The sequence below is a fragment of the Bubalus kerabau genome, chromosome 11 (assembly GCF_029407905.1).
Source record: "Bubalus kerabau isolate K-KA32 ecotype Philippines breed swamp buffalo chromosome 11, PCC_UOA_SB_1v2, whole genome shotgun sequence".
NCBI classification, from domain to species: Eukaryota; Metazoa; Chordata; class Mammalia; order Artiodactyla; family Bovidae; genus Bubalus; species Bubalus kerabau.
In genome coordinates, this window is record NC_073634.1 from 6,693,362 (window position 1) to 6,708,385 (window position 15,024).

At 48.8% G+C, this 15,024-nt stretch overlaps 1 protein-coding gene across 13 annotated transcripts in view; it reads left to right on the top strand.

Annotated features, from left to right (window-relative positions):
- The first annotated feature begins 1,988 nt into the window (after positions 1-1,988).
- The window catches only part of INPP4A (inositol polyphosphate-4-phosphatase type I A), a 121,660-nt gene continuing 108,624 nt past the window's right edge, over positions 1,989-15,024 (top strand). For all 13 annotated transcript variants that reach the window (XM_055539406.1, XM_055539412.1, XM_055539407.1 and 10 more), the window contains exon 1: positions 1,989-2,127. The gene's annotated coding sequence lies outside the window, so the exon portion shown is untranslated. The remainder of the gene's footprint in view (positions 2,128-15,024) is intronic.

Here is a 15,024-nt window from a genome sequence, read left to right on the forward strand (position 1 = left end):
GGTTTGATCCCCTTACTGTTCAAGGGATTCTCAAGAGTCTTCTCCAGCACCACAGTTTGAAAGCATCTATTCTTTGGCACTCACTTTATGATCCAACTCTCATATCCATACATGACTACTGGAAAAACCATAGTTGTTGTTAGGGAACCACATGTTGAGAGTTTCTAAAAGATGGCGATGTCTTCCCACAGATACACTTCCAGGATACCTTCTTCTATTATGTTGTGATACTTAGGGAATGCATAGTACCATATTTACTAACAAACTTGGCTCCCTTTTTTCTTGATAATGTTCCCTCTACACTGAAACTGCGGTCCCAGTCCTTGCCATACTGAAAATATAATTAATCTTTATAAGATTAAAAAGTGAATTGCACTGCAATCAAGTGACTAATGTTACTGGAAGCTGGACTATGTTTAGATGTTTGTGAATTTAAATTTGTTACTTTAAAATTTTTGTTGTTGTTGATTTCTTTTTAAGTCAGTAATTTAAACATTCTCTTGGCTGGATTAAAGTTTTGCTTTGCTTTGCTTAGTCGCTCAGTCCTGTCCACTCTTTGTGACCCCACGGGACTGTGTCCATGGGGATTCTCCAGGCCAGAATACTGGAGTGGGTTACCATGCCCTCCTCCAGTGGATCGTCCCAACCCAGGGATGGAATCTAGGAATCCCACATTGCATTCTTTACCAGGGAAGCCCTGATTAAAGTTAACAAGGCCATAAAATGTATTGTCTGAACACTTTTGAGAACACTTTTTAGAATGAAAGGTGTAAAGTGAGAATGTCCCAGCTATACCAGGTTTATAATGGTCATCCTAATTTTAGAAGATAAAGTATAAAAGTATTTTTGTATTTCCACAAGTTTGATTTCTTTTTTGACTTTAATTTTATGCTAGGGTTAAAGTTCTGTTGATATTTCTTTCCATTTATCTGAAGAAATAATAGAAAGCTTTTTGTGAGTAAATTTCTTTTCAGAAGAGAAAAAAGTCAGAAAATAAACTTCAAAAATAGTTTTATATTTACTTATTTTAATTTCAGACTGTTTTCCTCGTTTGGCTTTTGGTGACATAGGGAAGCTCAGATCTAAACGTTCGAGGAGTTTTAATTTTCATTTCTAACAGGTTAACATCTGCTCTTTTTAAAGTAAATTGTACATTGTTGCTTTTATACCTGAGAGATGTGAGCTCCGACTAAGTGTTCTGGTTTATTGAATTAGTTTTCATTAAAGAATTTTTTTTTCTGATGAAGACGAAGATAAATGTTCATATTCAGTCCATTATTTCCCTTCCTCAAGAGAAATATTAAGTCTTAAAGTCCTATTAAAGAGAAATTATTCTTCTAAAACTTCAGACTCTTCTGTATTTCCCTTCTACGGAAAAATAGAACTTTGGGAGAGAGGTGTAAGGAGCTGATATTTCGCAAGAGTCTATAAATGTATATTTAAACAATACGCCAGGACAGTCTGGAAGAGTGTTAGCAGCTCCTGTCTTCTTTTTGCTTATCTGTATCATCAAAGTATGATTTTAATTTTTGCTTATTTCTAGGTTGAATGTTGTTTCCTAGACGTGGCCGAAGGACCCCGGGAAGCGCTCTCCCCAAAGGGCCAGTGCGGCTCCCGGGGTCCCGGCTCTCTCCGGGGCCTTCTTCCTCGGGAATGCGTCAGGACCTCCAATCCTCAGTATACTTGAGGGCGAAAACGCCATCGTCCAATTAAAGTGCAGAAGTTCAAGAACTCCTTGCAGGCGATTTCGTCACAGCGGACAGCGAGTTTTGAAGGAACCCACACGAAAGCCGCGGAGGAGGACCCGCCGGGTGAGGGCGGGCCTGCCGGGAGCTGGGGGAGTGCGCATGCGTGGCGAGGGGGCGGGGCCGGCGTGGCCCCCGGAGCGGCGGCGGCGGCGGCGGCGGCGGCGGCGGCGGGCTCGGAGCTGCAGCGCGGGTTGCGGGTTCGCGGCTGGGGTGGGTGCCGCGGGCCGGGACAGAGGGACCGACACCTGGAGCCAGACCGCAGCCCAGGACTTCGCGACCTAGAGGCGGCGCTGCTGTTGCGAGGCTCGGGCGCGCGCCCCGGCGGCACCGAGGACGGCCGGGAGGCAGGGCGCGGGCGCCGCGGGCCCGGACGCGCCAGGTAGGTGGCCGGGCCGGGAGTATCGCGGCGGCTCCGAGCCGCCGGAGACCGGGATGCTTCCCGGGCGGAGTTGGGGCGCGGCGCACACCTCGACGCCGGGCGCGCCGGACGCGTACGGCGCCCGCGGTTGTCATGGAAATCGTACAGTCTAGCGGTCCCAGGGCGGTGGCGTCTGTGGAGAACAATCCGACCCCAGCGACCCCCAGCCGTACGACGCCTCGGGCCGCCAGGGGCTGAGGGGAGCCGGGATGCGGGGACGCGGCGCCCCCGAGGCCAGGCAGGTCGCGGCGCCTGCTTGGTGTATCTCCAGGACTGAGTCTTGGTGACTCCAGACGCCGAGGCCTCGCGGTGTTTCGGGTGTAAACAGAACCGGGTTAAAATAAACATGCCTCTCGATGTAGGAAATCTGGTCCCATCCTTCCAAACTCTGACCTTTTCTGCCGGTCCACAGCCCCCGACAACATTTCTGACATCTTTGCTTTTGATATTTTCTTTCTTTATGGCTTTGCTAGTCAATGAATTGAGGCCCGAAAGACCTGCAGGGTTTCTGTCACCGGCTCTTGAAAAGCCAGTCCTGAATGTGTAGGCCATAGGAGATTGAAACACTCAAAACGTCAACGGTAATTTACGCCTTTGTGGGCTAAGGGAGCTGTGATGGGGTATGATGGGCTCCGTTCTCTCTCCCCTTGTCGCCTGCCCTCTGACATTACATAATCATGTATTCCTCCTGCCCCGAGTTCATCCATAATGACAGGTCATGAAAATAATCCTCTGGGTAAGAAAAAAGTGTAGGCAGTAGTAAAGCCCATCTTGTCTTCTTGCTTTGCCACTGAATAGGTTTTGTGTTGGGAGACTGCTTAAGAGTGGAATTTGGTTCGCCACCTGCCCATTTGGGCATCTAAACCGAGGGAGCAGGGGGTGGGGTGGCAGTTTGAATGTTGCAGTGAGATTCTGCCTGATTCATCTCTGTGCACGGTGGATGGTATGGACTGTGGGCAGTAGGGCTGGCAATGGAACGAGCTGTCTTGTATGCCAGTCCTGCATCTGCCAGTTGCTACCTCTGTTTTCCAATTTTCTCATCTCTGGAAGGTGAGAACAAAACCTACTGTGCTGAGTTTGTTTTGGAATCTAGATGCTGTTGGCATTGGTAAGTGCACATAGGCTAGCTATAGGTTGTCCTAGAACGAAGCCTAATTTTTCTTTGAAGACAGGCTTTCTTTATCAGGAATTTTTGCCTTTGGATTTAGGCTAGGAACTTTGTTTGGGAAGGTTCTTTGTGGAAATGCTTATTTCTGGAAGAGTCGATTCACTGGTTTCTTGGAATAAAGTTGAAATGATGGTGCCCGTGTGGGAAGGTCAGGGTAGCTGTGCAGAGGTTTGGTGTCAGGAGGCCGAGGTGCTGCCCCAGGGGTCATTGCATGTGACTGGAGTCCACAAGGCCTTGTTCTCTGTGGTGTCTCATAAACAAGCCAAAGTTACAGTTATAGGTAGAGTTTGCCCTGAAGACAGGGCTTAAAGAAATAAATGCTGGAAAAATTCATAGAAAGGAAGGCTGTATTTCCACTGAGCTCAGTGGTAGAATCATTTGTATTTATTCTGTTAGCTACTTTATTTAGCTTTTTCATTAGGCTTAGGCCATCTCAAAGTGTTAATTTGCTCAGGTGCAAGTACTGCCTCCCAACTAGACTCAAAGCCAAGAGTAGACATTATATCCTATCGTTTTTGGAAACTGGATATTTTGTTGTATTGCTGTTAGACTTTAAGCCATTAGTAATTAAAAAAAAAAATCAATTTAGGGAAAGGATGAAATCAAATAACGTCCATGAGAGGTTGTGGTATGCTGTAAAGCACTCGAGAGACCGGTTGTATCTGATAGAACCACTGGCCCTTCAGATCCCTTTAGGCAGTTGCCTGCCTGGGAGCATTCTCCTCAGCCAGCAAATCTACAAATGCACCCAAGGAATGGAACTAAAAATCCTGTGGGACAGACTGACCCTCCCACCCCCAACCCATGGCGTCACATGTCAAAAATTCAGTGAAAGCAGAGGCGGAGACATGGGACCAAGACTATTTTATCCTGGTTTCTGATGGAAAACTCCTTTAGAGATTATGCATTCCAGGAAGGGCCCTGTGGCATCATCAGCTGCTCACAGCATCAGGAGCCTTTGGCTTTCACTGAGGAAAAGCAGCGCACGTTTGCAGAGAAGAAGGCTTGATTACCTCTTTGCTGCTGCTGTGGAACTTGATTAAGAAGCTAGTCCTAGTCTTGAGAGATCCTTCAACACAACTTTTCCAGTGTCCTGGAGCAGAAGCTTTGTGAGGAGAGCCTTTTCTGGGGAGACCAGTATAAACACTGGGGCAGGCCGGCTTCATTTTGTCTCTCTGTACTTTTAAGAAAAATACCATCGTGAACTTAATCCCCAGGAATTTACCTGTGTTTCTGTGCATATGCACTCATTGGTCTCTTAAAATCTTTTAATGTATTACTTCAGATTTGCTGAAAACTTGTGAGAATAATCCAGAGTTCCCAAATACCCTTTACCCAGATTCTCCAAATGTTGACATTTGCTTTATCCTCTCTCATGTTTGTGTGGGATCATTCCTCTCTCAGGACTTCCCAGGTGGCGCTAGTGGTAAAGAATCTGCCTGTAATGCAGGAGACGCGGGTTCAATCCCTGGGTCAGGAAGATCCCCTGAAGGAGGGCATGGAAACCCACTCCAGTATTCTTGCCTAGAGAATCCCATGGACAGAGGAGCTTGGTGGGCTATAGTCCATGGGGTCACAAAGAGTTGGACACTACTGAAGTGACTTAGCACGATGCACACACTCTTTTCTGAAACGTTTAATGTTAAGTTGCAGACTTGATACACTTTTACTTTATTGTGTGTTTCATAATAATAAGGACATTTTCTTACAGAACAACAGTATGATGATTAAAAATCAGGAAATTAAATGTCGACGCAGCACTAATCATCTACAGATCTTTTTCAAGATCTTGCCAGTAGCCACTTTAGCGCAAAAGGAAATGCAAGATTATGTGTTGTGTTAAACTGTACTGCCTTTTTAGTCTCCTTTAATCCGGAGCAGTTCCTGAGTCTTTCTTTGTATTTCCTGACTTTGACAGTTTTGGAGACAGTTACCTGTGTTTTGGATAATGTCCCTCAGTTTGGGTTTGCATGCAGTTTCCTCCTGCTTAGATTCACTGTTCGCACTTTTGGCTGATGCGGCACAGGGGTGATATTGTAGGCATCTTAGGTGGTGGGAGGCAGATGCTCTTGATGAGTCCCATTCTCTAGTCCTAACTTTCATCACCTGAGTAAGAGGGTGTCTGCCTGTTTTCCTCACTGAAAGTTACCATTTTCCCTTTGTTGTTAACATGTATATCATAGTAAGATCGCTTGCGACTATGTAAATATGCTGTTTTAGAATCCATTGATGATTCTTACCCAGATCAGTTATGATAGTTGACAGATGGTGACTTTCTAATTCATTGTTTCTTTCCATGCTTATTAGTGGGAGTTGTACTGAAAGGAAGATCTTTACTTTCTCCCTCATTTACTCTAATTTACCTCTCTGTACTCACAAATACCTGCTTTATGCAACATAGTTACTCTCATTATTCATTTTTTAAAAAATTCTGGCTGTGCTGGCTCTTCCTTGCAGCTGGTGGGCATTTTCTAGCTGCCTCACGCATAGGCGCTCCTCTAGTTGTGCTGTGTGGGCTCAGTAGTTGTGGTATGCAGGCTTAGTTGCCCCCTGGCATGTGGGATCTCAATTCCCTGACCGGGGATTGAACCTGTGTCCCCTGCATTGGAAGGCTTATTCTTAACCACTGGACCACCAGACAAGTCCCCTGTTTATTTTTCTGCTTAAATTGTCCCAGATTTGGCCTGCAGGAGCCCCTTCCAGCTGGCTCCTAGGTCCTTTTGACATGTCCTCCTCGTTCTTTGGGAACTTCTTTACTTTCTGGCCCCAAACTGCCTTGTACTTTCTAGTCCTGAATTCAGCCATTTTTCCTAAGAGTTCAAGTTCCTTTTCGTGGAGAATGGAATTTAAAACCCAGATCTGGGTGCTAGGTGTGCTCCTTGCTGCTTCTAGGTCTCCTCAGTGGACGGATGTTCTCACTGGAAATATAAATGGAGACCCATTATACAAAATTTTCCCTGATTTGCTTTAATGCTGTGTCCTGGAGACCTGTATGTACTGACATGAAAAGTTTAGTCTGTATTCCGGAGTGTGAGTGTACCGTAATTTACCTAAATATCCTTTTTGATCTACATTTAGGTTGTTTCCAGTTTTCTGCTCTAAAAATAGTGTGGAATCTGTGAACCACATCATTGTCAACACAGATGTTTCAGTCTTCTAGATTTCCAGAAGTAGATTTTCTGGGTTCAGTTCAGTCACTCAGTTGTGTCCAACTCTCTGTGACACCATGGACTGCAGCATGCCAGGCTTCCCTGTCCATCACCAACTCCCAGAGCTCGCTCAAACTCATGTCCATTGAGTTGGTGATGCCATCCAACCATCTCATTCTCTGTTGTCCCCTTCTCCTCCTGCCTTCAATCTTTTCTAGCATCAGGGTCTTTTCTAAGAAGTCAGTTTTCCCCATCAGGTGGCCAGAGTATTGGAGCTTCAGCATCAGTCCTTCCAATGAATATTCAGGACTGATCTCCTTTAGGATGGACTGGTTGGATCTCCTTGCAGTCCAAGGGACTCTCAGGAGTCTTGTCCAACACTACAGTTCAAAAGCACCAGTTCTTCAGCGGTCAGCTTTCTTTATGGTTCAGCTCTCACATGCATACGTGACTATTGTTAAAACCATGACTCAGACTATATGGGTATTTGTTAATAATGGCTCTGCTTTTTAATATGCAGTCTAGGTTGGTCATAACTTTTCTTCCAAGGAGCAAGAGTCTTTTAGTTTCATGGCTGCAGTCACCATCTGCAGTGATTTTGGAGTCCAAGAAAATAGTCTGTCACTGTTTCCATTGTTTCTCCATCTACTTGTCAAGAAGTGATGGGATTGGATGCCATGATTGTTGTTTTTTGAGTGTTGGGTTTTAAGCCACCTTTTTCACTCTCTTTCACCTTCATCAAGAGGCTCTTTAGTGCCTGTTCGCTTTCTGCCATTAGAGTGGTATCATCTGCGTATCTGAGGTTATTGATATTTCTCCCTGCAGTCTTGATTCCAGCTTGTGCTTCATCCAGCCTGGCATTTTGCATGATTTACTCTGTAGGTAAGTTAAATAAGCAGGGTGGCAATATACAGTCTTGTCGTACTCTTTTCCCAACTTGGAACCAGCCTGTTGTTCCATGTCCAGTTTAACCTGTTGCTTCTTGACCTGCATACAGGTTTCTCAGGAGGCAGGTAAGGTGGCCTGGTATTCCCATCTCTTTAAGAATTTTCCACAATTTGTTGTGACCCACACAGTCAAAGGCTTTGGCGTAGTCAATAAAGCAGAAGGAGATGTTTTTCTGGAATTCTCTCGCTTGGAGAATTTTGAGCATTACTTTGCTAGCATGTGAGATGAGTGCAATTGTGTGGTAGTTTGAACATTCTATGACATTGCCTTTCTTTGGGATCGGAATGAAAACTGACCTTTTCCAGTTCTGTGACCACTGCTGAGTTTTCCAAATTTGCTGACATATTGAGTGCAGCACTTTGACAGCATCATCTTCTAGTATTTGAAATAGTTCAGCTGGAATTCCATCACCTCCACTAGCTTTGTTTGTAATGATGGTTCCTAAGGCCCACTTGACTTAACATTCCAGGATGTCTGGGTCTGGGTAGTGATAACACCATTGTGGTTACCCAGGTCATTAAGATCTTTTTGTTTCTGGGTTAATGCATAATATTAAATGCATAACTTTGCCAAATTGCCCTCCTCGCCCCATCCCATTTCCAAGAGGCTTTATCTCTCTTTTCATCAGAGCACAGATAATGTGCAAAATTGCCTTTTCCCCTTTAATTCAGCCAGCACTGAACTGAAGAGTACGAATATTGTTAATTTTTGCCAAACTAGTGGATTAAGAATGTTACTTTTTAAATTACATTTCCCAAATTACCAAAAGTATTGAAAACCTTTTCTTTCTAGTTTTTATTTTAGCTGTGAGTTACCTGGTCGTATCCTTTGTGGGCTTCCCTGGTGGCTCAGACGGTAAAGTATCTGCCTGCAATGCCGGAGACCTGGGTTCGATTGCTGGGTTGGGAAGATCCCCTGAAGAAGGGAATGGCAGTCCACTCCATTATTCTTGCCTGGAGAATTCCATGGACAGAGGGGCCTGGTGGGCTACAGTCCATGGGGTTACAAAGAGTCAGACACGACTGAGCGACTTTTTTTCCCCATCCTTTGTGGATTTACCTGTTCGTATCCTTTGTGGATTGCCTGTTCACATCCTTTGCCCATTTTTCCTTATTAGGTTGTTTATCTTACTGTGCTGTGGAATGTACTATAAGTTTGGACCCTCCAGTTGGCTGTGTGACTTTGGGGAAGGAGCGTTATCTTTCTGTGCCTGGTTTTCTCATCTGTAAAACTGGGCTGAAGGCAGTGGCAACCCCAGAGGCTTGTCGCGGGGGTGAACGAGTTAAGACCCGTCGGGTGTGTAGAGCGGCGCCTGACGCCGGCAGAGCTCCCAGGGACTGAAGCTTAGGACGGGGTTATATGGTGAGCATGTGCTGGAGCCCACATGGAACTGGAAATCAGAGCAGCCTCTTCTCATTGGGTTTAATCTCTTACCCATCCCTTTTGACATAACCCAGGTGGGAAATAAGAGCCCAGGGCTCCTGGGTGCTCGTCTCCTCTCTCTTTGGACCTTGCCTGTGCCCTGTCGCATGCCTGCCAGCCAGCCCAGCTAGCCCCTCGTGTCTGCCCACAGTCCCTCACCTGGGGCAGCTGAGACACCGCGGGCCCTTCCATGTGGAATCTGCTCAGTCGGGGTCACCTGGTGAAGGTGTCAGAAGCAGGCAGTATCTGGCATGGGCAGGCATGCTATGGGGATAAAGATGAGGTGTCCATTTTCTGGAATGGGGTCAGGAAAACAGATGGGTGTCCTCTGGCCTCCAGGAGGAAGGGAGGGGACTGCTGGAGGCGCCAAGAGATCAGCTCCCCCCAGCTCCCTTCCTGAAACCTCTCAGAGCCTTTTCCTCAGACACCTGGTCATTGTCCAGACCCTGAGACCCTGCATGGCCCGACCTGTCCCACTTGCAGGCAGGATGCTGGGGTCTCCCGAAAGCCTCTCTCTGCCCTGTCCGCTGTTCTGCACCTCACCAGTGCCCTTGAGTGGCTGTTAGAGCAGCCTCTGGTAAAGCTCCCTCACTCTCAAATGTGGGCCTCCTTTCCTTCCCTGTCCTGGGTTGTTTGCATTTCAGCGGTGCATTCTCTAGCCCATTAATTAGAGCTTTCAAGAAGGATGACCTTGGTGTGCAGATCCTGGGAGTGTGAAGGAAATGAATGTGGGCGGGCCGGTGTTTCTGGAGAGTGGGCCCTCCTGGGAGATGTGGACGCCCAGTTCAGGAGTCTCCCTGGGGTTGTGGATTATGGGCTCTGTCGGTTGGGGTGCTGTTGGCTGCCAGGTAAACAGTAAGGACATTGAGTGTCTCAACCGGAGCCCTCTTTAGCAGCAGTTTCATCGAGGACCTAGATTCCACATTCCAGGGTCAGTCTCCCAGTGGTTGGGATGATCCTTAGGGCCAGCGGGACTGTGTGAAGGAGGCATGCCAGCCAGTCGCCAGCCAGTCCCTAGCCCTGCTCTGGCCAGTGGGAGTGGTGAGGATCACACGGCCTCCCCAGACCCAGAACACGAGGCTGCAGGCTGACTGACCTAGCCGTGCTTCTCTGAGCCTGGTCTCCAGACCAGCAGCCTCAACATCACTCGAGACTTGTCTGACATAGTTTCACGCCCCAACCAGCCAACCAAATCAGAAACTCGGGGAGGGCCCTGCGGTCTGTTTTTAAACTAGCCCACTAGGTGATTCTCCTCCAAGATCAAGTATGAGAATTGCTCTCTTAGATTAATCAAGGCCACCTCCCACTCAACTGGAAATGGGGCTGCTGTTTCCAGAATCCAGAGAGGAAAGTTCCCAAAAAAGGCGGGCAGCAGAGAAAAGTTGGGAGATCAGCCCGTGGTGTCAGCCAAGGGGTGTGCGAAGTGTCTAAGGAGCCTTGCCTGCCTTGGCCCCCTGCCCCAGTGTATGGACCTGGCTGAGTGCCCAGCTCCTGCCCGCAGCCTCTCCAACCTCTCTGAGCGAGACCCCGACCTTCCTCCAGGACGGTGTTGATAACACCAGCCCCCAAGGGCGTGGGGACCGGGCCCTGCTGACTCACTTCCCCAAGCAGGTCCTGGAGTGTGTTCAGGTGTGTGGGGTGTGCACTCTCTGCTACTTTTCACTCAGTTAGGGAGAAACGGACCCCTGCCATTAGTAGGGGCTTGGGGAATGTCGGAGGAACTGGCCTGCAGGGACAGGCCCTCTGAATGGCAGCAGGTCCTCTCCCTGGCGCCCCGCATGTGATCAGCGTTGTCATCCCCTTGGGCAGGCACAGCCCCGCTGCACGTTTGGGTGAGTGGAACAGCCATCTTCCTCATGGGGTTCCAGGTTTCTCCTGGAGCTCAAGAGCTGAGGTGCTTCTGGATTTTCTGGACTTGCAGGGCTTTCAGGGCCCATCCTGATATGTAAGCATGATGTGTGGGAGCTGTCTCGGATTCAGTGCCGCAGCTCTGGTGCTGATGGCTGAGGAAGGAAGAGCGGCCGAGGGGCAGAAGGGCTGGGAGGGGCTCAAACATGTTTGCAGACGGCGGCTGTTGGTGAAGTCAGCCTGAGGTTGTGACCAGGATTTAAACGTTTTTTAAAATAGAGTACAGAATATCCAAATAGATTTCCTACAGGGAGGGGAAGCATTTTTTTTTTTTAATAAAATACCTAGTTATTTGCATGTGGTGTGTGAGTGGGTATCATGATTGTTTCTTCCTGTGGTTTCTTGTTTGTTTGTTTTTAAATAAATCTAAGAGTCAAGCACAGAAAGGAGAGGGCTCCTCTGGTTGTGTACATACATGGGGTCTTTTCCTGGGGAGGGTGCCTCGGGGGTCCATGGCTCATGATGGCTGGAAAGCCACCAATCTGAACCGAGAGGGGCCTTCCTGTGGTGTGGGCTGGGGTCGTGGAGCTGGCTGCCCAAGGACAGCAGGGCAAGGGTCTGAGCTTCCTAGTCTTACTCTGGTTAATTTTTTGTGGTGTTTGACCCTCCTAACGATGCTGGGGATCATCAGCAGGGCCACGCGGAGACCAGAGCGGGGTGGGGTGTGCGGAGGCAGTGGCAGGGAGCGTGTCAGCTTGTCAGAGGTCCAAGATTTGACTCTGGATGCCTGACCCATCCTTCTAACAGGGCGATCAGCATACAGCGGCCTACCGAGGCAGGGAGGGAATGGCAATGGAGGTGGAGATAGATGTGGACAGGTTTTAGTGTCCGCCTTGTTTTGAGGCCAGCCGCACTTTGCCTGTGACACCCCCTCCCCTTTGTGGCTTGACTGTGACGGGACAACGCCTAAGGCACCGTGGCTGCCATCGACAGTCATGTGTTATTTCGCAGGGGTGAATCTGGTTTGTCTCACAGCCTCTGCAGCCATGTCTTCGGGCTGTCTGTGTCCGGTTTTTGAGCGGAGCAAGTTGGGATGTGGGAAGAGAAAGTGCTGGACAAGAACCTGAGTCAACTCTCGTGTGTCAAATGGGGAAGGCGCCTGGCGGATGGGATGGGCTGGGTGTGGATTGAGTAGTACAGGCGGCAGAGATCTGTGCGCTGCAGCTCTGGGCCAGCGCCCGTCCAGGGAAGGTACCTTCCCGCAGGAGGCCGGGCATCTTTACAGTCTTGATTACCCCTCTTCCTACCGTGTCCCTGTTCTAAAACGTGTATTCAAAAGGGTGGAGTGTGTCGCATCTCTGAGTCCTGCTCAGGGCACCTCTGAGGGGAAATGCTGCAGAAGAAGGAGGTTTTGAGAGGCAGGGGACTGCCAGCAAAGGTCAGAGGAGAAGGATGTGGGCAGGAGGAGGAAGAGGGAAGTGGGGGAGGGGTCTGGACTCATAGAGCTTTGGTCAGGTGGTCACTGACCCAGCTGTCTTCTGCTGACACTTTTTTTTCCTAAAGCACATAGAAACTTGTGATTGTGTGCAGTGGAATGTTAAATATTTTCACATTTCTTACTGATTGCTTTGACTGTGTTCTGCATAAGCACATGTTAAACAGTGATCACATTGCATAATTGGGTGATAATCAAATGACCTATAAAATGGAATCTTTGACAGAGTCCAGTTAGAATGGGGCTGTGTGCCAGGAAGTATCAAGATGCCCCAGACTCTTCCAAACATTGTCATTACACTGGTTTGGAGGAGGAGAGGTGGCTGAGCTGGTTGGCCTTGGGGAAACACCAAGCTGGTCAACACCCACCTGGGGTGGAGGCGTCATGCGGAAAGTTCAGCTTCTCTGTGCACTGGTGCTGATTAGAATCTCGAAGACAGAGTTTTGGGTGAAGTAGAAAAGGATAGCTTTACTACCTTGCCAGGCAAAGGGGGCCATAGCGGGCTAATGCCCCCAGAACCCTGTGTCCCAACTTGGGGCCGATAGTGAGAAGTTTTATCATAATTGTTTGAAGAGGGTGTGATCAGCTTGTGGACATTCTTCTAATGGGTTGGTGGTGAGGTAAGTAGGAGTCAGCATTGTCAACCTTCAGGTCCAGCTGGTCTGGGTCTACATGCTTGTGGGCTGCGTACTGTCATTAATTGTTAATTTTTTCCACCTGGAAGGGAGTTCAGTATTTACAAAACAGCTCCAAGGTATGGTTGTGTATATTCTTTGATGAGGAACCAGGACCTTGCCCCAAAGCTCCTCTTGCCTGTTTCTCTCTGGTCTTGCATCCCTGCTCTTCCCTAATAACTGCTTGAATCTGCCCATTGGAACTCAGGGAAGGTCATGGAGGTTGAGTGAAGGCTGCTGCTTATAATCCTAGAGATGTGGGACCCAAAGCCCTTGTGCTCAGGAGCCTCATGGCCCTGAGCGGGCAGTTGAGTTTTGCCCTCAGTTTGCAGGTGACTTGGTGAGGCTGGGCCTGAATCTTATCCCCTCCTTCTGTGTGCATATAGTGAAGGTCACTCCCAGCATTTCTGCCCCTTGGCTCCAGTCCTGCATGGCTGTGGACTGTGATGGTGCCCGAGGGCAGCGTGGGCAAAGTCTTCTGTGTGCCTGATTCGGTTGGCCTTGGGCTCAGACACGCCTGTACACACAGTCTATTTAGGGAAGTGCTTCTTGAGTCTGTGGCCTTGGAAGTCTACCTCCTGCCTTGTGCTCTTTTGCTTTCCCACCCCTCTGCAGTGATTCAGCAGCAGCTTTCTAGAATGGAGAAGCTCCGTGTCAGAGACGCGGGAGGACGCCTGGCGTGTTAGTGTAGGTGGAAGCTCCCTGTGCACCGTGCAGACCAAACTCCTCCTGGCCCCTGTGGACCGTCTGGTACCTTCCCTGGCTCCTCCCCCTGCGCCCTGTCCCCACACCTCAACTCTGAGGCTCTTTGCAGAAAGTCCCGCAGGACAACTGCACTCTGTGCTGAAGCCCAGATCCTTGTCATTCGCTTTGGAGACCACTCTACTCCCCAACAGTTTCCTTTTCTCTGATAATTTATGGACAGTTATTGTCTCATGCATCTCTGGATTCTCTCCGACAAGGTAACATCCTTCCCTGACTTCTCCGACCTCCTTTTACTCTCTTTTAGGGCTGTTTTATTTCTTAGTAGACATTCTTGACCTTTAACTCAAAGGGTACATGGATTTAACGTTACCAGTCAGAGCACTGCTGCTGCTGCTGCTGCTAAGCTGCTTCAGTCGTGTCCGACTCTGTGCAGCCCCACAGACGGCAGCCCACCAGGCTCCCCCGTCCCTGGGATTCTCCAGGCAAGAACATGGAGTGGGTTGCCATTTCCTTCTCCAATGCAGGAAAGTGAAAAGTGAAAGTGAAGTTGCTCAGTCGTGTCCGACTCTTAGGGACCCCATGGACTGCAGCCCACCAGGCTCCTCCGTCCATGGGATTCTCCAGGCAAGAGTACTGGAGTGGGGCGCCATTGCCTTCTCCCAGTCAGAGCACAGGCTGATTGAAAAGGAGGAGCTTCAGGTGGATATAACTGAACGAGGACTGTCCCTTCCAGAGGAGTCCTCCTAGCTCAGGGCTGCCCCCGCTGGTGAAAGCCGTCACATTCTTCATTTGTGTCTTCCTTAAACCCTGCAGAGCCCAGGAGGACAGGAATCCATCTTACTTGAAAGCACTAATAGTCTTGGAGATAGTGTTCTACTAGGACGTGTGTTTTGTGTTTGTCATTACCGGTGCCTTTGAACTGTATGGTATTTTGAATAACCCCAGCAGAAGGAGGAAGATCTTTGCATTTTGAGTCGACTTGATTGTTTAATCATTCTTTAATTAGTCAAGTATCTTTACTGAACTAGGTATTCACCTTGTTGGTCAAAGACAGAAGCAAAGCCAGCAGATGGGTTGGGAGCAGCGAGGGGCCTTCTGCAGGGTTGGGTCACTGGCTCAGAGAGAGGGATGCTCCCTGATAGCAGCACTGCCATCTTGGTTAAGGAGACCCAGGTTTTAAAATTGATTCCCATCAGTTTCTAAGGAGAAGGCAATGGCACCCCACTCCAGTACTCTTGGCTGGTAAATCCCATGGATGGAGGAGCCTGGGAGGCTGCAGTCCATGGGGTCGCTAAGAGTTGGACACGACTGAGCGACTTCACTTTCACTTTTCACTTTCGTGCATTGGAGAAGGAAATGGCAACCCACTCCAGTTACTCTTGCCTGGAAAATCCCAGGGACGGTGGAGCCTGGCGGGCTGCCGTCTATGTGGTCGCACAGAGTCGGACA